General features: G+C 51.4%; 18 non-coding genes across 18 annotated transcripts; 8 read left to right on the top strand and 10 right to left on the bottom strand.

Annotated features, from left to right (window-relative positions):
- The first annotated feature begins 529 nt into the window (after nucleotides 1-529).
- Nucleotides 530-601, top strand: TRNAD-GUC (transfer RNA aspartic acid (anticodon GUC)). Its single transcript has one exon. It is a non-coding gene; the product is annotated as a tRNA-Asp (tRNA).
- Nucleotides 602-1375: 774 nt separating this feature from the next.
- On the bottom strand, nucleotides 1376-1457 carry TRNAL-AAG (transfer RNA leucine (anticodon AAG)). Its single transcript has one exon. It is a non-coding gene; the product is annotated as a tRNA-Leu (tRNA).
- Nucleotides 1458-3456: 1999 nt separating this feature from the next.
- Nucleotides 3457-3528, top strand: TRNAD-GUC (transfer RNA aspartic acid (anticodon GUC)). Its single transcript has one exon. It is a non-coding gene; the product is annotated as a tRNA-Asp (tRNA).
- A 774-nt stretch (nucleotides 3529-4302) lies between these two features.
- TRNAL-AAG (transfer RNA leucine (anticodon AAG)) lies at nucleotides 4303-4384 on the bottom strand. Its single transcript has one exon. It is a non-coding gene; the product is annotated as a tRNA-Leu (tRNA).
- A 1375-nt stretch (nucleotides 4385-5759) lies between these two features.
- Nucleotides 5760-5841, bottom strand: TRNAL-AAG (transfer RNA leucine (anticodon AAG)). The gene has a single exon. It is a non-coding gene; the product is annotated as a tRNA-Leu (tRNA).
- A 541-nt stretch (nucleotides 5842-6382) lies between these two features.
- Nucleotides 6383-6454, top strand: TRNAD-GUC (transfer RNA aspartic acid (anticodon GUC)). Its single transcript has one exon. It is a non-coding gene; the product is annotated as a tRNA-Asp (tRNA).
- Nucleotides 6455-8686: 2232 nt separating this feature from the next.
- Nucleotides 8687-8768, bottom strand: TRNAL-AAG (transfer RNA leucine (anticodon AAG)). Its single transcript has one exon. It is a non-coding gene; the product is annotated as a tRNA-Leu (tRNA).
- A 541-nt stretch (nucleotides 8769-9309) lies between these two features.
- Nucleotides 9310-9381, top strand: TRNAD-GUC (transfer RNA aspartic acid (anticodon GUC)). Its single transcript has one exon. It is a non-coding gene; the product is annotated as a tRNA-Asp (tRNA).
- Nucleotides 9382-10155: 774 nt separating this feature from the next.
- TRNAL-AAG (transfer RNA leucine (anticodon AAG)) lies at nucleotides 10156-10237 on the bottom strand. Its single transcript has one exon. It is a non-coding gene; the product is annotated as a tRNA-Leu (tRNA).
- A 1374-nt stretch (nucleotides 10238-11611) lies between these two features.
- TRNAL-AAG (transfer RNA leucine (anticodon AAG)) lies at nucleotides 11612-11693 on the bottom strand. Its single transcript has one exon. It is a non-coding gene; the product is annotated as a tRNA-Leu (tRNA).
- Nucleotides 11694-12234: 541 nt separating this feature from the next.
- On the top strand, nucleotides 12235-12306 carry TRNAD-GUC (transfer RNA aspartic acid (anticodon GUC)). The gene has a single exon. It is a non-coding gene; the product is annotated as a tRNA-Asp (tRNA).
- Nucleotides 12307-13080: 774 nt separating this feature from the next.
- TRNAL-AAG (transfer RNA leucine (anticodon AAG)) lies at nucleotides 13081-13162 on the bottom strand. The gene has a single exon. It is a non-coding gene; the product is annotated as a tRNA-Leu (tRNA).
- Nucleotides 13163-15161: 1999 nt separating this feature from the next.
- On the top strand, nucleotides 15162-15233 carry TRNAD-GUC (transfer RNA aspartic acid (anticodon GUC)). The gene has a single exon. It is a non-coding gene; the product is annotated as a tRNA-Asp (tRNA).
- A 774-nt stretch (nucleotides 15234-16007) lies between these two features.
- TRNAL-AAG (transfer RNA leucine (anticodon AAG)) lies at nucleotides 16008-16089 on the bottom strand. The gene has a single exon. It is a non-coding gene; the product is annotated as a tRNA-Leu (tRNA).
- Nucleotides 16090-16630: 541 nt separating this feature from the next.
- Nucleotides 16631-16702, top strand: TRNAD-GUC (transfer RNA aspartic acid (anticodon GUC)). Its single transcript has one exon. It is a non-coding gene; the product is annotated as a tRNA-Asp (tRNA).
- Nucleotides 16703-17476: 774 nt separating this feature from the next.
- TRNAL-AAG (transfer RNA leucine (anticodon AAG)) lies at nucleotides 17477-17558 on the bottom strand. Its single transcript has one exon. It is a non-coding gene; the product is annotated as a tRNA-Leu (tRNA).
- A 541-nt stretch (nucleotides 17559-18099) lies between these two features.
- TRNAD-GUC (transfer RNA aspartic acid (anticodon GUC)) lies at nucleotides 18100-18171 on the top strand. Its single transcript has one exon. It is a non-coding gene; the product is annotated as a tRNA-Asp (tRNA).
- A 2232-nt stretch (nucleotides 18172-20403) lies between these two features.
- Nucleotides 20404-20485, bottom strand: TRNAL-AAG (transfer RNA leucine (anticodon AAG)). Its single transcript has one exon. It is a non-coding gene; the product is annotated as a tRNA-Leu (tRNA).
- Nucleotides 20486-20919: the final 434 nt, after the last annotated feature.

The following is a 20919-nucleotide window of genomic DNA, read 5'->3' as shown; positions in this document are numbered from 1 at the left end:
GCCGAAAGCGGAACTTGACCCGTTGCCCGGCCCGCTTTAGTGCTTTGCCTTTTCTCCTTGGAAAGTCTGGAGACAGGCAGTGGAAGGGCAGGCAAACTGTCAGGTGCGCAGAGGAGGGGAGACCATGAGGCAAGGTGGGAGATGGGGGCAAGAAGTGAGAAAAAAACTAATCGCAAGCTAGGGCAGGATTCGGAAAGTGAAGCCGAAAAGGGGCTTAGCATGCAGCCCAGGGGTTTCTTTGACTGTCCTAAGCCCACAGGGACTTTGCCGTCCTCAGCTCATGAGACTTGAGATGGGTAGCTTGATTTGCTGAGGAAATGCGGGATGACAGATTCAACTCTGGAGTCAAACATAGCCCGGAACTATCGCCTTAAACTGAGTTTTAAGCCTGGTGCCGATAAAAAGAAAGAAATTAGCCTTAGATCGGGCAAGCCGTTTGACGGGGGAAAATGAGACCCCCCTAGGCCAGCTAGGTGGTCGCTGGATGCTGTGCAGACATCAGCAGCTGTTCATTTCATGCCCTCACGTCTCCTCGTTAGTATAGTGGTCAGTATCCCCGCCTGTCACGCGGGAGACCGGGGTTCAATTCCCCGACGGGGAGGTTAAACCGTTTCTGGATTTTTTTTAGTTCTTGACAAATATTCTTGAAGATTAGGCTGAGTCAAGTAGGGAATGGGTGCCAAGAACTGACTCTTTAAGAAAAAAGCACCGGCAACGCTAGTCATCGTACAATATTTGTGCACAATTGCTTACATTAGGCGGCCGGTCCACTTTATTGAGTCCCCCTGAGCACCATTTAGTGCTCCTGTTGTCTGCGAAGTCCAAATTGTAACCCTGAATCAGTTCCTCTTCTGACCCTTTGTATCATGTTACATGACGAGTAATGATCACCTGTTAGCTTTATCCCTAATTATAACTCTCACTCTTTCCCTGCATCTAACCCTAGCTCTAATCCCATCATTAACCTCGGTCCGGGCACACGCGTGAACCCCTACTCTCATCTCAGCCTCTCCTGGTGATACATCACACCTGGGATCGTTTGCTCCCTGTGGGCTGTGGGAAATTTGCTACCAGCACGCCCTGGAAGTGGGGCTCATTCCGCTGCAACGGGAGGTCTTCCCAGGACGCGTCACAGCTCAACGCAAGAGCTCCTGGGTTTCGAAGGCTCTTGCAGCAAGCCTTCACAAAGCAGCAGGGAGCGCCGTTCCAGATGGGAAACTTGAGACTGGATGTCCAGAAAAGCAAGACGTCAGAAGCGAAACCTTTTTCCTGCAGGGTGTGGCATACCATCCGCTTGCTCATTGCGACAGAGGTGGCACTAATGAAGGAAGAGGTCAACGTTACGTTCTTCTTTAAAATGCAAGGCCAGGAAAAGTGGCAGCGGTGGGATTTGAACCCACGCCTCCGAAGAGACTGGAGCCTTAATCCAGCGCCTTAGACCGCTCGGCCACGCTACCTCCCTGCTAGTCGCCGAAAGCGGAACTTGACCCGTTGCCCGGCCCGCTTTAGTGCTTTGCCTTTTCTCCTTGGAAAGTCTGGAGACAGGCAGTGGAAGGGCAGGCAAACTGTCAGGTGCGCAGAGGAGGGGAGACCATGAGGCAAGGTGGGAGATGGGGGCAAGAAGTGAGAAAAAAACTAATCGCAAGCTAGGGCAGGATTCGGAAAGTGAAGCCGAAAAGGGGCTTAGCATGCAGCCCAGGGGTTTCTTTGACTGTCCTAAGCCCACAGGGACTTTGCCGTCCTCAGCTCATGAGACTTGAGATGGGTAGCTTGATTTGCTGAGGAAATGCGGGATGACAGATTCAACTCTGGAGTCAAACATAGCCCGGAACTATCGCCTTAAACTGAGTTTTAAGCCTGGTGCCGATAAAAAGAAAGAAATTAGCCTTAGATCGGGCAAGCCGTTTGACGGGGGAAAATGAGACCCCCCTAGGCCAGCTAGGTGGTCGCTGGATGCTGTGCAGACATCAGCAGCTGTTCATTTCATGCCCTCACGTCTCCTCGTTAGTATAGTGGTCAGTATCCCCGCCAGACCGGGGTTCAATTCCCCGACGGGGAGGTTAAACCTTTTCTGGATTTTTTTTAGTTCTTGACAAATATTCTTGAAGATTAGGCTGAGTCAAGTAGGGAATGGGTGCCAAGAACTGACTCTTTAAGAAAAAAGCACCGGCAACGCTAGTCATCGTACAATATTTGTGCACAATTGCTTACATTAGGCGGCCGGTCCACTTTATTGAGTCCCCCTCAGCACCATTTAGTGCTCCTGTTGTCTGCGAAGTCCAAATTGTAACCCTGAATCAGTTCCTCTTCTGACCCTTTGTATCATGTTACATGACGAGTAATGATCACCTGTTAGCTTTATCCCTAATTATAACTCTCACTCTTTCCCTGCATCTAACCCTAGCTCTAATCCCATCATTAACCTCGGTCCGGGCACACGCGTGAACCCCTACTCTCATCTCAGCCTCTCCTGGTGATACATCACACCTGGGATCGTTTGCTCCCTGTGGGCTGTGGGAAATTTGCTACCAGCACGCCCTGGAAGTGGGGCTCATTCCGCTGCAACGGGAGGTCTTCCCAGGACGCGTCACAGCTCAACGCAAGAGCTCCTGGGTTTCGAAGGCTCTTGCAGCAAGCCTTCACAAAGCAGCAGGGAGCGCCGTTCCAGATGGGAAACTTGAGACTGGATGTCCAGAAAAGCAAGACGTCAGAAGCGAAACCTTTTTCCTGCAGGGTGTGGCATACCATCCGCTTGCTCATTGCGACAGAGGTGGCACTAATGAAGGAAGAGGTCAACGTTACGTTCTTCTTTAAAATGCAAGGCCAGGAAAAGTGGCAGCGGTGCGATTTGAACCCACGCATCCGAAGAGACTGGAGCCTTAATCCAGCGCCTTAGACCGCTCGGCCACGCTACCTCCCTGCTAGTCGCCGAAAGCGGAACTTGACCCGTTGCCCGGCCCGCTTTAGTGCTTTGCCTTTTCTCCTTGGAAAGTCTGGAGACAGGCAGTGGAAGGGCAGGCAAACTGTCAGGTGCGCAGAGGAGGGGAGACCATGAGGCAAGGTGGGAGATGGGGGCAAGAAGTGAGAAAAAAACTAATCGCAAGCTAGGGCAGGATTCGGAAAGTGAAGCCGAAAAGGGGCTTAGCATGCAGCCCAGGGGTTTCTTTGACTGTCCTAAGCCCACAGGGACTTTGCCGTCCTCAGCTCATGAGACTTGAGATGGGTAGCTTGATTTGCTGAGGAAATGCGGGATGACAGATTCAACTCTGGAGTCAAACATAGCCCGGAACTATCGCCTTAAACTGAGTTTTAAGCCTGGTGCCGATAAAAAGAAAGAAATTAGCCTTAGATCGGGCAAGCCGTTTGACGGGGGAAAATGAGACCCCCCTAGGCCAGCTAGGTGGTCGCTGGATGCTGTGCAGACATCAGCAGCTGTTCATTTCATGCCCTCACGTCTCCTCGTTAGTATAGTGGTCAGTATCCCCGCCTGTCACGCGGGAGACCGGGGTTCAATTCCCCGACGGGGAGGTTAAACCTTTTCTGGATTTTTTTTAGTTCTTGACAAATATTCTTGAAGATTAGGCTGAGTCAAGTAGGGAATGGGTGCCAAGAACTGACTCTTTAAGAAAAAAGCACCGGCAACGCTAGTCATCGTACAATATTTGTGCACAATTGCTTACATTAGGCGGCCGGTCCACTTTATTGAGTCCCCCTCAGCACCATTTAGTGCTCCTGTTGTCTGCGAAGTCCAAATTGTAACCCTGAATCAGTTCCTCTTCTGACCCTTTGTATCATGTTACATGACGAGTAATGATCACCTGTTAGCTTTATCCCTAATTATAACTCTCACTCTTTCCCTGCATCTAACCCTAGCTCTAATCCCATCATTAACCTCGGTCCGGGCACACGCGTGAACCCCTACTCTCATCTCAGCCTCTCCTGGTGATACATCACACCTGGGATCGTTTGCTCCCTGTGGGCTGTGGGAAATTTGCTACCAGCACGCCCTGGAAGTGGGGCTCATTCCGCTGCAACGGGAGGTCTTCCCAGGACGCGTCACAGCTCAACGCAAGAGCTCCTGGGTTTCGAAGGCTCTTGCAGCAAGCCTTCACAAAGCAGCAGGGAGCGCCGTTCCAGATGGGAAACTTGAGACTGGATGTCCAGAAAAGCAAGACGTCAGAAGCGAAACCTTTTTCCTGCAGGGTGTGGCATACCATCCGCTTGCTCATTGCGACAGAGGTGGCACTAATGAAGGAAGAGGTCAACGTTACGTTCTTCTTTAAAATGCAAGGCCAGGAAAAGTGGCAGCGGTGGGATTTGAACCCACGCCTCCGAAGAGACTGGAGCCTTAATCCAGCGCCTTAGACCGCTCGGCCACGCTACCTCCCTGCTAGTCGCCGAAAGCGGAACTTGACCCGTTGCCCGGCCCGCTTTAGTGCTTTGCCTTTTCTCCTTGTAAAGTCTGGAGACAGGCAGTGGAAGGGCAGGCAAACTGTCAGGTGCGCAGAGGAGGGGAGACCATGAGGCAAGGTGGGAGATGGGGGCAAGAAGTGAGAAAAAAACTAATCGCAAGCTAGGGCAGGATTCGGAAAGTGAAGCCGAAAAGGGGCTTAGCATGCAGCCCAGGGGTTTCTTTGACTGTCCTAAGCCCACAGGGACTTTGCCGTCCTCAGCTCATGAGACTTGAGATGGGTAGCTTGATTTGCTGAGGAAATGCGGGATGACAGATTCAACTCTGGAGTCAAACATAGCCCGGAACTATCGCCTTAAACTGAGTTTTAAGCCTGGTGCCGATAAAAAGAAAGAAATTAGCCTTAGATCGGGCAAGCCGTTTGACGGGGGAAAATGAGACCCCCCTAGGCCAGCTAGGTGGTCGCTGGATGCTGTGCAGACATCAGCAGCTGTTCATTTCATGCCCTCACGTCTCCTCGTTAGTATAGTGGTCAGTATCCCCGCCAGACCGGGGTTCAATTCCCCGACGGGGAGGTTAAACCTTTTCTGGATTTTTTTTAGTTCTTGACAAATATTCTTGAAGATTAGGCTGAGTCAAGTAGGGAATGGGTGCCAAGAACTGACTCTTTAAGAAAAAAGCACCGGCAACGCTAGTCATCGTACAATATTTGTGCACAATTGCTTACATTAGGCGGCCGGTCCACTTTATTGAGTCCCCCTCAGCACCATTTAGTGCTCCTGTTGTCTGCGAAGTCCAAATTGTAACCCTGAATCAGTTCCTCTTCTGACCCTTTGTATCATGTTACATGACGAGTAATGATCACCTGTTAGCTTTATCCCTAATTATAACTCTCACTCTTTCCCTGCATCTAACCCTAGCTCTAATCCCATCATTAACCTCGGTCCGGGCACACGCGTGAACCCCTACTCTCATCTCAGCCTTTCTGGTGATACATCACACCTGGGATCGTTTGCTCCCTGTGGGCTGTGGGAAATTTGCTACCAGCACGCCCTGGAAGTGGGGCTCATTCCGCTGCAACGGGAGGTCTTCCCAGGACGCGTCACAGCTCAACGCAAGAGCTCCTGGGTTTCGAAGGCTCTTGCAGCAAGCCTTCACAAAGCAGCAGGGAGCGCCGTTCCAGATGGGAAACTTGAGACTGGATGTCCAGAAAAGCAAGACGTCAGAAGCGAAACCTTTTTCCTGCAGGGTGTGGCATACCATCCGCTTGCTCATTGCGACAGAGGTGGCACTAATGAAGGAAGAGGTCAACGTTACGTTCTTCTTTAAAATGCAAGGCCAGGAAAAGTGGCAGCGGTGGGATTTGAACCCACGCCTCCGAAGAGACTGGAGCCTTAATCCAGCGCCTTAGACCGCTCGGCCACGCTACCTCCCTGCTAGTTGCCGAAAGCGGAACTTGACCCGTTGCCCGGCCCGCTTTAGTGCTTTGCCTTTTCTCCTTGGAAAGTCTGGAGACAGGCAGTGGAAGGGCAGGCAAACTGTCAGGTGCGCAGAGGAGGGGAGACCATGAGGCAAGGTGGGAGATGGGGGCAAGAAGTGAGAAAAAAACTAATCGCAAGCTAGGGCAGGATTCGGAAAGTGAAGCCGAAAAGGGGCTTAGCATGCAGCCCAGGGGTTTCTTTGACTGTCCTAAGCCCACAGGGACTTTGCCGTCCTCAGCTCATGAGACTTGAGATGGGTAGCTTGATTTGCTGAGGAAATGCGGGATGACAGATTCAACTCTGGAGTCAAACATAGCCCGGAACTATCGCCTTAAACTGAGTTTTAAGCCTGGTGCCGATAAAAAGAAAGAAATTAGCCTTAGATCGGGCAAGCCGTTTGACGGGGGAAAATGAGACCCCCCTAGGCCAGCTAGGTGGTCGCTGGATGCTGTGCAGACATCAGCAGCTGTTCATTTCATGCCCTCACGTCTCCTCGTTAGTATAGTGGTCAGTATCCCCGCCTGTCACGCGGGAGACCGGGGTTCAATTCCCCGACGGGGAGGTTAAACCGTTTCTGGATTTTTTTTAGTTCTTGACAAATATTCTTGAAGATTAGGCTGAGTCAAGTAGGGAATGGGTGCCAAGAACTGACTCTTTAAGAAAAAAGCACCGGCAACGCTAGTCATCGTACAATATTTGTGCACAATTGCTTACATTAGGCGGCCGGTCCACTTTATTGAGTCCCCCTGAGCACCATTTAGTGCTCCTGTTGTCTGCGAAGTCCAAATTGTAACCCTGAATCAGTTCCTCTTCTGACCCTTTGTATCATGTTACATGACGAGTAATGATCACCTGTTAGCTTTATCCCTAATTATAACTCTCACTCTTTCCCTGCATCTAACCCTAGCTCTAATCCCATCATTAACCTCGGTCCGGGCACACGCGTGAACCCCTACTCTCATCTCAGCCTCTCCTGGTGATACATCACACCTGGGATCGTTTGCTCCCTGTGGGCTGTGGGAAATTTGCTACCAGCACGCCCTGGAAGTGGGGCTCATTCCGCTGCAACGGGAGGTCTTCCCAGGACGCGTCACAGCTCAACGCAAGAGCTCCTGGGTTTCGAAGGCTCTTGCAGCAAGCCTTCACAAAGCAGCAGGGAGCGCCGTTCCAGATGGGAAACTTGAGACTGGATGTCCAGAAAAGCAAGACGTCAGAAGCGAAACCTTTTTCCTGCAGGGTGTGGCATACCATCCGCTTGCTCATTGCGACAGAGGTGGCACTAATGAAGGAAGAGGTCAACGTTACGTTCTTCTTTAAAATGCAAGGCCAGGAAAAGTGGCAGCGGTGGGATTTGAACCCACGCCTCCGAAGAGACTGGAGCCTTAATCCAGCGCCTTAGACCGCTCGGCCATGCTACCTCCCTGCTAGTCGCCGAAAGCGGAACTTGACCCGTTGCCCGGCCCGCTTTAGTGCTTTGCCTTTTCTCCTTGGAAAGTCTGGAGACAGGCAGTGGAAGGGCAGGCAAACTGTCAGGTGCGCAGAGGAGGGGAGACCATGAGGCAAGGTGGGAGATGGGGGCAAGAAGTGAGAAAAAAACTAATCGCAAGCTAGGGCAGGATTCGGAAAGTGAAGCCGAAAAGGGGCTTAGCATGCAGCCCAGGGGTTTCTTTGACTGTCCTAAGCCCACAGGGACTTTGCCGTCCTCAGCTCATGAGACTTGAGATGGGTAGCTTGATTTGCTGAGGAAATGCGGGATGACAGATTCAACTCTGGAGTCAAACATAGCCCGGAACTATCGCCTTAAACTGAGTTTTAAGCCTGGTGCCGATAAAAAGAAAGAAATTAGCCTTAGATCGGGCAAGCCGTTTGACGGGGGAAAATGAGACCCCCCTAGGCCAGCTAGGTGGTCGCTGGATGCTGTGCAGACATCAGCAGCTGTTCATTTCATGCCCTCACGTCTCCTCGTTAGTATAGTGGTCAGTATCCCCGCCAGACCGGGGTTCAATTCCCCGACGGGGAGGTTAAACCTTTTCTGGATTTTTTTTAGTTCTTGACAAATATTCTTGAAGATTAGGCTGAGTCAAGTAGGGAATGGGTGCCAAGAACTGACTCTTTAAGAAAAAAGCACCGGCAACGCTAGTCATCGTACAATATTTGTGCACAATTGCTTACATTAGGCGGCCGGTCCACTTTATTGAGTCCCCCTCAGCACCATTTAGTGCTCCTGTTGTCTGCGAAGTCCAAATTGTAACCCTGAATCAGTTCCTCTTCTGACCCTTTGTATCATGTTACATGACGAGTAATGATCACCTGTTAGCTTTATCCCTAATTATAACTCTCACTCTTTCCCTGCATCTAACCCTAGCTCTAATCCCATCATTAACCTCGGTCCGGGCACACGCGTGAACCCCTACTCTCATCTCAGCCTCTCCTGGTGATACATCACACCTGGGATCGTTTGCTCCCTGTGGGCTGTGGGAAATTTGCTACCAGCACGCCCTGGAAGTGGGGCTCATTCCGCTGCAACGGGAGGTCTTCCCAGGACGCGTCACAGCTCAACGCAAGAGCTCCTGGGTTTCGAAGGCTCTTGCAGCAAGCCTTCACAAAGCAGCAGGGAGCGCCGTTCCAGATGGGAAACTTGAGACTGGATGTCCAGAAAAGCAAGACGTCAGAAGCGAAACCTTTTTCCTGCAGGGTGTGGCATACCATCCGCTTGCTCATTGCGACAGAGGTGGCACTAATGAAGGAAGAGGTCAACGTTACGTTCTTCTTTAAAATGCAAGGCCAGGAAAAGTGGCAGCGGTGGGATTTGAACCCACGCCTCCGAAGAGACTGGAGCCTTAATCCAGCGCCTTAGACCGCTCGGCCACGCTACCTCCCTGCTAGTCGCCGAAAGCGGAACTTGACCCGTTGCCCGGCCCGCTTTAGTGCTTTGCCTTTTCTCCTTGTAAAGTCTGGAGACAGGCAGTGGAAGGGCAGGCAAACTGTCAGGTGCGCAGAGGAGGGGAGACCATGAGGCAAGGTGGGAGATGGGGGCAAGAAGTGAGAAAAAAACTAATCGCAAGCTAGGGCAGGATTCGGAAAGTGAAGCCGAAAAGGGGCTTAGCATGCAGCCCAGGGGTTTCTTTGACTGTCCTAAGCCCACAGGGACTTTGCCGTCCTCAGCTCATGAGACTTGAGATGGGTAGCTTGATTTGCTGAGGAAATGCGGGATGACAGATTCAACTCTGGAGTCAAACATAGCCCGGAACTATCGCCTTAAACTGAGTTTTAAGCCTGGTGCCGATAAAAAGAAAGAAATTAGCCTTAGATCGGGCAAGCCGTTTGACGGGGGAAAATGAGACCCCCCTAGGCCAGCTAGGTGGTCGCTGGATGCTGTGCAGACATCAGCAGCTGTTCATTTCATGCCCTCACGTCTCCTCGTTAGTATAGTGGTCAGTATCCCCGCCTGTCACGCGGGAGACCGGGGTTCAATTCCCCGACGGGGAGGTTAAACCGTTTCTGGATTTTTTTTAGTTCTTGACAAATATTCTTGAAGATTAGGCTGAGTCAAGTAGGGAATGGGTGCCAAGAACTGACTCTTTAAGAAAAAAGCACCGGCAACGCTAGTCATCGTACAATATTTGTGCACAATTGCTTACATTAGGCGGCCGGTCCACTTTATTGAGTCCCCCTCAGCACCATTTAGTGCTCCTGTTGTCTGCGAAGTCCAAATTGTAACCCTGAATCAGTTCCTCTTCTGACCCTTTGTATCATGTTACATGACGAGTAATGATCACCTGTTAGCTTTATCCCTAATTATAACTCTCACTCTTTCCCTGCATCTAACCCTAGCTCTAATCCCATCATTAACCTCGGTCCGGGCACACGCGTGAACCCCTACTCTCATCTCAGCCTCTCCTGGTGATACATCACACCTGGGATCGTTTGCTCCCTGTGGGCTGTGGGAAATTTGCTACCAGCACGCCCTGGAAGTGGGGCTCATTCCGCTGCAACGGGAGGTCTTCCCAGGACGCGTCACAGCTCAACGCAAGAGCTCCTGGGTTTCGAAGGCTCTTGCAGCAAGCCTTCACAAAGCAGCAGGGAGCGCCGTTCCAGATGGGAAACTTGAGACTGGATGTCCAGAAAAGCAAGACGTCAGAAGCGAAACCTTTTTCCTGCAGGGTGTGGCATACCATCCGCTTGCTCATTGCGACAGAGGTGGCACTAATGAAGGAAGAGGTCAACGTTACGTTCTTCTTTAAAATGCAAGGCCAGGAAAAGTGGCAGCGGTGGGATTTGAACCCACGCCTCCGAAGAGACTGGAGCCTTAATCCAGCGCCTTAGACCGCTCGGCCACGCTACCTCCCTGCTAGTTGCCGAAAGCGGAACTTGACCCGTTGCCCGGCCCGCTTTAGTGCTTTGCCTTTTCTCCTTGGAAAGTCTGGAGACAGGCAGTGGAAGGGCAGGCAAACTGTCAGGTGCGCAGAGGAGGGGAGACCATGAGGCAAGGTGGGAGATGGGGGCAAGAAGTGAGAAAAAAACTAATCGCAAGCTAGGGCAGGATTCGGAAAGTGAAGCCGAAAAGGGGCTTAGCATGCAGCCCAGGGGTTTCTTTGACTGTCCTAAGCCCACAGGGACTTTGCCGTCCTCAGCTCATGAGACTTGAGATGGGTAGCTTGATTTGCTGAGGAAATGCGGGATGACAGATTCAACTCTGGAGTCAAACATAGCCCGGAACTATCGCCTTAAACTGAGTTTTAAGCCTGGTGCCGATAAAAAGAAAGAAATTAGCCTTAGATCGGGCAAGCCGTTTGACGGGGGAAAATGAGACCCCCTAGGCCAGCTAGGTGGTCGCTGGATGCTGTGCAGACATCAGCAGCTGTTCATTTCATGCCCTCACGTCTCCTCGTTAGTATAGTGGTCAGTATCCCCGCCAGACCGGGGTTCAATTCCCCGACGGGGAGGTTAAACCTTTTCTGGATTTTTTTTAGTTCTTGACAAATATTCTTGAAGATTAGGCTGAGTCAAGTAGGGAATGGGTGCCAAGAACTGACTCTTTAAGAAAAAAGCACCGGCAACGCTAGTCATCGTACAATATTTGTGCACAATTGCTTACATTAGGCGGCCGGTCCACTTTATTGAGTCCCCCTCAGCACCATTTAGTGCTCCTGTTGTCTGCGAAGTCCAAATTGTAACCCTGAATCAGTTCCTCTTCTGACCCTTTGTATCATGTTACATGACGAGTAATGATCACCTGTTAGCTTTATCCCTAATTATAACTCTCACTCTTTCCCTGCATCTAACCCTAGCTCTAATCCCATCATTAACCTCGGTCCGGGCACACGCGTGAACCCCTACTCTCATCTCAGCCTTTCTGGTGATACATCACACCTGGGATCGTTTGCTCCCTGTGGGCTGTGGGAAATTTGCTACCAGCACGCCCTGGAAGTGGGGCTCATTCCGCTGCAACGGGAGGTCTTCCCAGGACGCGTCACAGCTCAACGCAAGAGCTCCTGGGTTTCGAAGGCTCTTGCAGCAAGCCTTCACAAAGCAGCAGGGAGCGCCGTTCCAGATGGGAAACTTGAGACTGGATGTCCAGAAAAGCAAGACGTCAGAAGCGAAACCTTTTTCCTGCAGGGTGTGGCATACCATCCGCTTGCTCATTGCGACAGAGGTGGCACTAATGAAGGAAGAGGTCAACGTTACGTTCTTCTTTAAAATGCAAGGCCAGGAAAAGTGGCAGCGGTGGGATTTGAACCCACGCCTCCGAAGAGACTGGAGCCTTAATCCAGCGCCTTAGACCGCTCGGCCACGCTACCTCCCTGCTAGTTGCCGAAAGCGGAACTTGACCCGTTGCCCGGCCCGCTTTAGTGCTTTGCCTTTTCTCCTTGGAAAGTCTGGAGACAGGCAGTGGAAGGGCAGGCAAACTGTCAGGTGCGCAGAGGAGGGGAGACCATGAGGCAAGGTGGGAGATGGGGGCAAGAAGTGAGAAAAAAACTAATCGCAAGCTAGGGCAGGATTCGGAAAGTGAAGCCGAAAAGGGGCTTAGCATGCAGCCCAGGGGTTTCTTTGACTGTCCTAAGCCCACAGGGACTTTGCCGTCCTCAGCTCATGAGACTTGAGATGGGTAGCTTGATTTGCTGAGGAAATGCGGGATGACAGATTCAACTCTGGAGTCAAACATAGCCCGGAACTATCGCCTTAAACTGAGTTTTAAGCCTGGTGCCGATAAAAAGAAAGAAATTAGCCTTAGATCGGGCAAGCCGTTTGACGGGGGAAAATGAGACCCCCCTAGGCCAGCTAGGTGGTCGCTGGATGCTGTGCAGACATCAGCAGCTGTTCATTTCATGCCCTCACGTCTCCTCGTTAGTATAGTGGTCAGTATCCCCGCCTGTCACGCGGGAGACCGGGGTTCAATTCCCCGACGGGGAGGTTAAACCGTTTCTGGATTTTTTTTAGTTCTTGACAAATATTCTTGAAGATTAGGCTGAGTCAAGTAGGGAATGGGTGCCAAGAACTGACTCTTTAAGAAAAAAGCACCGGCAACGCTAGTCATCGTACAATATTTGTGCACAATTGCTTACATTAGGCGGCCGGTCCACTTTATTGAGTCCCCCTGAGCACCATTTAGTGCTCCTGTTGTCTGCGAAGTCCAAATTGTAACCCTGAATCAGTTCCTCTTCTGACCCTTTGTATCATGTTACATGACGAGTAATGATCACCTGTTAGCTTTATCCCTAATTATAACTCTCACTCTTTCCCTGCATCTAACCCTAGCTCTAATCCCATCATTAACCTCGGTCCGGGCACACGCGTGAACCCCTACTCTCATCTCAGCCTCTCCTGGTGATACATCACACCTGGGATCGTTTGCTCCCTGTGGGCTGTGGGAAATTTGCTACCAGCACGCCCTGGAAGTGGGGCTCATTCCGCTGCAACGGGAGGTCTTCCCAGGACGCGTCACAGCTCAACGCAAGAGCTCCTGGGTTTCGAAGGCTCTTGCAGCAAGCCTTCACAAAGCAGCAGGGAGCGCCGTTCCAGATGGGAAACTTGAGACTGGATGTCCAGAAAAGCAAGACGTCAGAAGCGAAACCTTTTTCCTGCAGGGTGTGGCATACCATCCGCTTGCTCATTGCGACAGAGGTGGCACTAATGAAGGAAGAGGTCAACGTTACGTTCTTCTTTAAAATGCAAGGCCAGGAAAAGTGGCAGCGGTGGGATTTGAACCCACGCCTCCGAAGAGACTGGAGCCTTAATCCAGCGCCTTAGACCGCTCGGCCACGCTACCTCCCTGCTAGTCGCCGAAAGCGGAACTTGACCCGTTGCCCGGCCCGCTTTAGTGCTTTGCCTTTTCTCCTTGGAAAGTCTGGAGACAGGCAGTGGAAGGGCAGGCAAACTGTCAGGTGCGCAGAGGAGGGGAGACCATGAGGCAAGGTGGGAGATGGGGGCAAGAAGTGAGAAAAAAACTAATCGCAAGCTAGGGCAGGATTCGGAAAGTGAAGCCGAAAAGGGGCTTAGCATGCAGCCCAGGGGTTTCTTTGACTGTCCTAAGCCCACAGGGACTTTGCCGTCCTCAGCTCATGAGACTTGAGATGGGTAGCTTGATTTGCTGAGGAAATGCGGGATGACAGATTCAACTCTGGAGTCAAACATAGCCCGGAACTATCGCCTTAAACTGAGTTTTAAGCCTGGTGCCGATAAAAAGAAAGAAATTAGCCTTAGATCGGGCAAGCCGTTTGACGGGGGAAAATGAGACCCCCCTAGGCCAGCTAGGTGGTCGCTGGATGCTGTGCAGACATCAGCAGCTGTTCATTTCATGCCCTCACGTCTCCTCGTTAGTATAGTGGTCAGTATCCCCGCCAGACCGGGGTTCAATTCCCCGACGGGGAGGTTAAACCTTTTCTGGATTTTTTTTAGTTCTTGACAAATATTCTTGAAGATTAGGCTGAGTCAAGTAGGGAATGGGTGCCAAGAACTGACTCTTTAAGAAAAAAGCACCGGCAACGCTAGTCATCGTACAATATTTGTGCACAATTGCTTACATTAGGCGGCCGGTCCACTTTATTGAGTCCCCCTCAGCACCATTTAGTGCTCCTGTTGTCTGCGAAGTCCAAATTGTAACCCTGAATCAGTTCCTCTTCTGACCCTTTGTATCATGTTACATGACGAGTAATGATCACCTGTTAGCTTTATCCCTAATTATAACTCTCACTCTTTCCCTGCATCTAACCCTAGCTCTAATCCCATCATTAACCTCGGTCCGGGCACACGCGTGAACCCCTACTCTCATCTCAGCCTCTCCTGGTGATACATCACACCTGGGATCGTTTGCTCCCTGTGGGCTGTGGGAAATTTGCTACCAGCACGCCCTGGAAGTGGGGCTCATTCCGCTGCAACGGGAGGTCTTCCCAGGACGCGTCACAGCTCAACGCAAGAGCTCCTGGGTTTCGAAGGCTCTTGCAGCAAGCCTTCACAAAGCAGCAGGGAGCGCCGTTCCAGATGGGAAACTTGAGACTGGATGTCCAGAAAAGCAAGACGTCAGAAGCGAAACCTTTTTCCTGCAGGGTGTGGCATACCATCCGCTTGCTCATTGCGACAGAGGTGGCACTAATGAAGGAAGAGGTCAACGTTACGTTCTTCTTTAAAATGCAAGGCCAGGAAAAGTGGCAGCGGTGCGATTTGAACCCACGCCTCCGAAGAGACTGGAGCCTTAATCCAGCGCCTTAGACCGCTCGGCCACGCTACCTCCCTGCTAGTCGCCGAAAGCGGAACTTGACCCGTTGCCCGGCCCGCTTTAGTGCTTTGCCTTTTCTCCTTGGAAAGTCTGGAGACAGGCAGTGGAAGGGCAGGCAAACTGTCAGGTGCGCAGAGGAGGGGAGACCATGAGGCAAGGTGGGAGATGGGGGCAAGAAGTGAGAAAAAAACTAATCGCAAGCTAGGGCAGGATTCGGAAAGTGAAGCCGAAAAGGGGCTTAGCATGCAGCCCAGGGGTTTCTTTGACTGTCCTAAGCCCACAGGGACTTTGCCGTCCTCAGCTCATGAGACTTGAGATGGGTAGCTTGATTTGCTGAGGAAATGCGGGATGACAGATTCAACTCTGGAGTCAAACATAGCCCGGAACTATCGCCTTAAACTGAGTTTTAAGCCTGGTGCCGATAAAAAGAAAGAAATTAGCCTTAGATCGGGCAAGCCGTTTGACGGGGGAAAATGAGACCCCCCTAGGCCAGCTAGGTGGTCGCTGGATGCTGTGCAGACATCAGCAGCTGTTCATTTCATGCCCTCACGTCTCCTCGTTAGTATAGTGGTCAGTATCCCCGCCTGTCACGCGGGAGACCGGGGTTCAATTCCCCGACGGGGAGGTTAAACCTTTTCTGGATTTTTTTTAGTTCTTGACAAATATTCTTGAAGATTAGGCTGAGTCAAGTAGGGAATGGGTGCCAAGAACTGACTCTTTAAGAAAAAAGCACCGGCAACGCTAGTCATCGTACAATATTTGTGCACAATTGCTTACATTAGGCGGCCGGTCCACTTTATTGAGTCCCCCTCAGCACCATTTAGTGCTCCTGTTGTCTGCGAAGTCCAAATTGTAACCCTGAATCAGTTCCTCTTCTGACCCTTTGTATCATGTTACATGACGAGTAATGATCACCTGTTAGCTTTATCCCTAATTATAACTCTCACTCTTTCCCTGCATCTAACCCTAGCTCTAATCCCATCATTAACCTCGGTCCGGGCACACGCGTGAACCCCTACTCTCATCTCAGCCTCTCCTGGTGATACATCACACCTGGGATCGTTTGCTCCCTGTGGGCTGTGGGAAATTTGCTACCAGCACGCCCTGGAAGTGGGGCTCATTCCGCTGCAACGGGAGGTCTTCCCAGGACGCGTCACAGCTCAACGCAAGAGCTCCTGGGTTTCGAAGGCTCTTGCAGCAAGCCTTCACAAAGCAGCAGGGAGCGCCGTTCCAGATGGGAAACTTGAGACTGGATGTCCAGAAAAGCAAGACGTCAGAAGCGAAACCTTTTTCCTGCAGGGTGTGGCATACCATCCGCTTGCTCATTGCGACAGAGGTGGCACTAATGAAGGAAGAGGTCAACGTTACGTTCTTCTTTAAAATGCAAGGCCAGGAAAAGTGGCAGCGGTGGGATTTGAACCCACGCCTCCGAAGAGACTGGAGCCTTAATCCAGCGCCTTAGACCGCTCGGCCACGCTACCTCCCTGCTAGTCGCCGAAAGCGGAACTTGACCCGTTGCCCGGCCCGCTTTAGTGCTTTGCCTTTTCTCCTTGTAAAGTCTGGAGACAGGCAGTGGAAGGGCAGGCAAACTGTCAGGTGCGCAGAGGAGGGGAGACCATGAGGCAAGGTGGGAGATGGGGGCAAGAAGTGAGAAAAAAACTAATCGCAAGCTAGGGCAGGATTCGGAAAGTGAAGCCGAAAAGGGGCTTAGCATGCAGCCCAGGGGTTTCTTTGACTGTCCTAAGCCCACAGGGACTTTGCCGTCCTCAGCTCATGAGACTTGAGATGGGTAGCTTGATTTGCTGAGGAAATGCGGGATGACAGATTCAACTCTGGAGTCAAACATAGCCCGGAACTATCGCCTTAAACTGAGTTTTAAGCCTGGTGCCGATAAAAAGAAAGAAATTAGCCTTAGATCGGGCAAGCCGTTTGACGGGGGAAAATGAGACCCCCCTAGGCCAGCTAGGTGGTCGCTGGATGCTGTGCAGACATCAGCAGCTGTTCATTTCATGCCCTCACGTCTCCTCGTTAGTATAGTGGTCAGTATCCCCGCCTGTCACGCGGGAGACCGGGGTTCAATTCCCCGACGGGGAGGTTAAACCTTTTCTGGATTTTTTTTAGTTCTTGACAAATATTCTTGAAGATTAGGCTGAGTCAAGTAGGGAATGGGTGCCAAGAACTGACTCTTTAAGAAAAAAGCACCGGCAACGCTAGTCATCGTACAATATTTGTGCACAATTGCTTACATTAGGCGGCCGGTCCACTTTATTGAGTCCCCCTCAGCACCATTTAGTGCTCCTGTTGTCTGCGAAGTCCAAATTGTAACCCTGAATCAGTTCCTCTTCTGACCCTTTGTATCATGTTACATGACGAGTAATGATCACCTGTTAGCTTTATCCCTAATTATAACTCTCACTCTTTCCCTGCATCTAACCCTAGCTCTAATCCCATCATTAACCTCGGTCCGGGCACACGCGTGAACCCCTACTCTCATCTCAGCCTCTCCTGGTGATACATCACACCTGGGATCGTTTGCTCCCTGTGGGCTGTGGGAAATTTGCTACCAGCACGCCCTGGAAGTGGGGCTCATTCCGCTGCAACGGGAGGTCTTCCCAGGACGCGTCACAGCTCAACGCAAGAGCTCCTGGGTTTCGAAGGCTCTTGCAGCAAGCCTTCACAAAGCAGCAGGGAGCGCCGTTCCAGATGGGAAACTTGAGACTGGATGTCCAGAAAAGCAAGACGTCAGAAGCGAAACCTTTTTCCTGCAGGGTGTGGCATACCATCCGCTTGCTCATTGCGACAGAGGTGGCACTAATGAAGGAAGAGGTCAACGTTACGTTCTTCTTTAAAATGCAAGGCCAGGAAAAGTGGCAGCGGTGGGATTTGAACCCACGCCTCCGAAGAGACTGGAGCCTTAATCCAGCGCCTTAGACCGCTCGGCCACGCTACCTCCCTGCTAGTCGCCGAAAGCGGAACTTGACCCGTTGCCCGGCCCGCTTTAGTGCTTTGCCTTTTCTCCTTGTAAAGTCTGGAGACAGGCAGTGGAAGGGCAGGCAAACTGTCAGGTGCGCAGAGGAGGGGAGACCATGAGGCAAGGTGGGAGATGGGGGCAAGAAGTGAGAAAAAAACTAATCGCAAGCTAGGGCAGGATTCGGAAAGTGAAGCCGAAAAGGGGCTTAGCATGCAGCCCAGGGGTTTCTTTGACTGTCCTAAGCCCACAGGGACTTTGCCGTCCTCAGCTCATGAGACTTGAGATGGGTAGCTTGATTTGCTGAGGAAATGCGGGATGACAGATTCAACTCTGGAGTCAAACATAGCCCGGAACTATCGCCTTAAACTGAGTTTTAAGCCTGGTGCCGATAAAAAGAAAGAAATTAGCCTTAGATCGGGCAAGCCGTTTGACGGGGGAAAATGAGACCCCCCTAGGCCAGCTAGGTGGTCGCTGGATGCTGTGCAGACATCAGCAGCTGTTCATTTCATGCCCTCACGTCTCCTCGTTAGTATAGTGGTCAGTATCCCCGCCTGTCACGCGGGAGACCGGGGTTCAATTCCCCGACGGGGAGGTTAAACCGTTTCTGGATTTTTTTTAGTTCTTGACAAATATTCTTGAAGATTAGGCTGAGTCAAGTAGGGAATGGGTGCCAAGAACTGACTCTTTAAGAAAAAAGCACCGGCAACGCTAGTCATCGTACAATATTTGTGCACAATTGCTTACATTAGGCGGCCGGTCCACTTTATTGAGTCCCCCTCAGCACCATTTAGTGCTCCTGTTGTCTGCGAAGTCCAAATTGTAACCCTGAATCAGTTCCTCTTCTGACCCTTTGTATCATGTTACATGACGAGTAATGATCACCTGTTAGCTTTATCCCTAATTATAACTCTCACTCTTTCCCTGCATCTAACCCTAGCTCTAATCCCATCATTAACCTCGGTCCGGGCACACGCGTGAACCCCTACTCTCATCTCAGCCTCTCCTGGTGATACATCACACCTGGGATCGTTTGCTCCCTGTGGGCTGTGGGAAATTTGCTACCAGCACGCCCTGGAAGTGGGGCTCATTCCGCTGCAACGGGAGGTCTTCCCAGGACGCGTCACAGCTCAACGCAAGAGCTCCTGGGTTTCGAAGGCTCTTGCAGCAAGCCTTCACAAAGCAGCAGGGAGCGCCGTTCCAGATGGGAAACTTGAGACTGGATGTCCAGAAAAGCAAGACGTCAGAAGCGAAACCTTTTTCCTGCAGGGTGTGGCATACCATCCGCTTGCTCATTGCGACAGAGGTGGCACTAATGAAGGAAGAGGTCAACGTTACGTTCTTCTTTAAAATGCAAGGCCAGGAAAAGTGGCAGCGGTGGGATTTGAACCCACGCCTCCGAAGAGACTGGAGCCTTAATCCAGCGCCTTAGACCGCTCAGCCACGCTACCTCCCTGCTAGTCGCCGAAAGCGGAACTTGACCCGTTGCCCGGCCCGCTTTAGTGCTTTGCCTTTTCTCCTTGGAAAGTCTGGAGACAGGCAGTGGAAGGGCAGGCAAACTGTCAGGTGCGCAGAGGAGGGGAGACCATGAGGCAAGGTGGGAGATGGGGGCAAGAAGTGAGAAAAAAACTAATCGCAAGCTAGGGCAGGATTCGGAAAGTGAAGCCGAAAAGGGGCTTAGCATGCAGCCCAGGGGTTTCTTTGACTGTCCTAAGCCCACAGGGACTTTGCCGTCCTCAGCTCATGAGACTTGAGATGGGTAGCTTGATTTGCTGAGGAAATGCGGGATGACAGATTCAACTCTGGAGTCAAACATAGCCCGGAACTATCGCCTTAAACTGAGTTTTAAGCCTGGTGCCGATAAAAAGAAAGAAATTAGCCTTAGATCGGGCAAGCCGTTTGACGGGGGAAAATGAGACCCCCCTAGGCCAGCTAGGTGGTCGCTGGATGCTGTGCAGACATCAGCAGCTGTTCATTTCATGCCCTCACGTCTCCTCGTTAGTATAGTGGTCAGTATCCCCGCCAGACCGGGGTTCAATTCCCCGACGGGGAGGTTAAACCTTTTCTGGATTTTTTTTAGTTCTTGACAAATATTCTTGAAGATTAGGCTGAGTCAAGTAGGGAATGGGTGCCAAGAACTGACTCTTTAAGAAAAAAGCACCGGCAACGCTAGTCATCGTACAATATTTGTGCACAATTGCTTACATTAGGCGGCCGGTCCACTTTATTGAGTCCCCCTCAGCACCATTTAGTGCTCCTGTTGTCTGCGAAGTCCAAATTGTAACCCTGAATCAGTTCCTCTTCTGACCCTTTGTATCATGTTACATGACGAGTAATGATCACCTGTTAGCTTTATCCCTAATTATAACTCTCACTCTTTCCCTGCATCTAACCCTAGCTCTAATCCCATCATTAACCTCGGTCCGGGCACACGCGTGAACCCCTACTCTCATCTCAGCCTCTCCTGGTGATACATCACACCTGGGATCGTTTGCTCCCTGTGGGCTGTGGGAAATTTGCTACCAGCACGCCCTGGAAGTGGGGCTCATTCCGCTGCAACGGGAGGTCTTCCCAGGACGCGTCACAGCTCAACGCAAGAGCTCCTGGGTTTCGAAGGCTCTTGCAGCAAGCCTTCACAAAGCAGCAGGGAGCGCCGTTCCAGATGGGAAACTTGAGACTGGATGTCCAGAAAAGCAAGACGTCAGAAGCGAAACCTTTTTCCTGCAGGGTGTGGCATACCATCCGCTTGCTCATTGCGACAGAGGTGGCACTAATGAAGGAAGAGGTCAACGTTACGTTCTTCTTTAAAATGCAAGGCCAGGAAAAGTGGCAGCGGTGGGATTTGAACCCACGCCTCCGAAGAGACTGGAGCCTTAATCCAGCGCCTTAGACCGCTCGGCCACGCTACCTCCCTGCTAGTCGCCGAAAGCGGAACTTGACCCGTTGCCCGGCCCGCTTTAGTGCTTTGCCTTTTCTCCTTGTAAAGTCTGGAGACAGGCAGTGGAAGGGCAGGCAAACTGTCAGGTGCGCAGAGGAGGGGAGACCATGAGGCAAGGTGGGAGATGGGGGCAAGAAGTGAGAAAAAAACTAATCGCAAGCTAGGGCAGGATTCGGAAAGTGAAGCCGAAAAGGGGCTTAGCATGCAGCCCAGGGGTTTCTTTGACTGTCCTAAGCCCACAGGGACTTTGCCGTCCTCAGCTCATGAGACTTGAGATGGGTAGCTTGATTTGCTGAGGAAATGCGGGATGACAGATTCAACTCTGGAGTCAAACATAGCCCGGAACTATCGCCTTAAACTGAGTTTTAAGCCTGGTGCCGATAAAAAGAAAGAAATTAGCCTTAG

Source organism: Ambystoma mexicanum, unplaced genomic scaffold (genome assembly GCF_040938575.1).
Source record: "Ambystoma mexicanum isolate Mex_15411 unplaced genomic scaffold, UKY_AmexF1_1 Mex_scaf20, whole genome shotgun sequence".
Lineage (NCBI taxonomy): Eukaryota > Metazoa > Chordata > Amphibia > Caudata > Ambystomatidae > Ambystoma > Ambystoma mexicanum.
This window is presented reverse-complemented; position numbering and strand designations above follow the sequence as displayed.